The sequence below is a fragment of the Sphaeroforma arctica genome (assembly GCF_001186125.1).
Source record: "Sphaeroforma arctica JP610 unplaced genomic scaffold supercont1.475, whole genome shotgun sequence".
Lineage (NCBI taxonomy): Eukaryota > Ichthyosporea > Ichthyophonida > Sphaeroforma > Sphaeroforma arctica.
Window position 1 is genome coordinate 43,864 of NW_014040083.1, and position 1,831 is coordinate 45,694.

Consider the following 1,831-nt stretch of genomic DNA (forward strand, 5'->3'; position numbering starts at 1 on the left):
TCAATTATATATATGTATATGTATGTTTGTATATATATATATATATATGTATATGTATATCTACTCTGATTAGATTTCAGACCTGGCCTACGTGTGAGTGTGCTTAAGTTCAATTTTTGACCTGATTACTAGCATGTTGTAATTGTTTGCATTTGACTATAGTTGGAGTTAAGTGTACGTAATAAGCTGCTCCTGTCGATAGAGAACTCCATTGGTCTACTTTACCCATCAGCTAGCACATGGCGAAACTACTCTAACCTTTGTATCAGATCGAGTTTTTGTGATACATACCGTATATGTAGTACAATATCGCATACCTTGTATATCACCCCCGCTGATTATTTTTACAGAACGTTTAATGTTGAAAAATCCGCTCATCAATAATCGGGTGCCGTATCGGTACCCTTCGTCCAGTCTCTGTATGATTTGTGATTACTGCAATATATATATGTATATATATATATTTGTATGTATATATATATATTAATATGATATATTATATTATGTATGTATATGTATAATATGTATATTGTTATATTATTAAATTGTATTATATTATATTTCATTATGTATATATGAACATATATATATATATATGAACATTGGAAATGGAGCTTAGCTCAGCAGTTATCTGCGTCACATAGCGGATGAGTTTCGAGTATGATCAAGTCACACCTGAACCGTGTATTTCAAGCAATCACTACGCTATACGGTTTTTTTCCATACCAACATCATCGCCGTACTTAATTTGTTCGTTTTAGCTGCACTAACTCTATATATTATATCACTTTACCAACTATATCTATTAAAGTAGCTATGTATATTATATCGAACTAAATCTACCATCATCTTTGTATACTACTATAGAGCTCAGCTCATTGATAACCTGCGTCAGATAGCGGGCGCGCCGTCCGTACCTTTTATACAAACACCCGGACCTGCCTTCCACGAGAGTGATGACGAAGATGAGGATGACCAAGACACGCGACTTATACAGAGACAAACAGACAAGCGCATAGCCTGCGACGAAGAGCTCAGTGACAGTGAAGACGAGGGTGAGGGCGGTAGGAGAGACCAGAGAGCATCTGGTGAGTGATTGGTGTACATTCGTTAATATGTGTGTACATGATTTTTGTGTTAGTATATATATATATATATGTGTGTGTGTACGTCTGTACATATGTACATATGTACATATACATATATATATATGTATGTATGCATGTGCATCTATATGCAATCTGTATGTGTATTTAAGAATTGTATTTTGTACCGATGTGTTATGTTTGCATGTCGCGCATGTTTTGCATTATACAATCAACCCAATTTTAAACGGGCATGGTAGTCGTGTTGGGGGTAAATATTTTTACAAAACTGGAGAGGTTATTTGGCACAAGTACATGAAATTTCACTTGAAATGTCTGCACTGCCTGGAAATACATATAGTGAGACCAACCCGCTCGGTTGCCCCAATTTGGTGTCTACTCTGCAAAGGTCTGAACTATAATAAATTTTATACAATTAGGAAGGGAACATATGGAGTGTGATTATGTACTGTTTTCCAAGTATGTGAATATGCAACGACCGTTTATATACCGGATTTTAATTTAGTGTATATATAGATATATATATACACATACATACACACACACATATATATATCTATACATATTGTATGTTATGTAAATACATACATTCATATATATATATTTGTGCATTTATCTATATGTATATATACATTTGTATGTATATATATATATTCACATTTATATTAACATCTATATTTATATAAACATTAACATTTATATTTATATTTATACAGATATATATA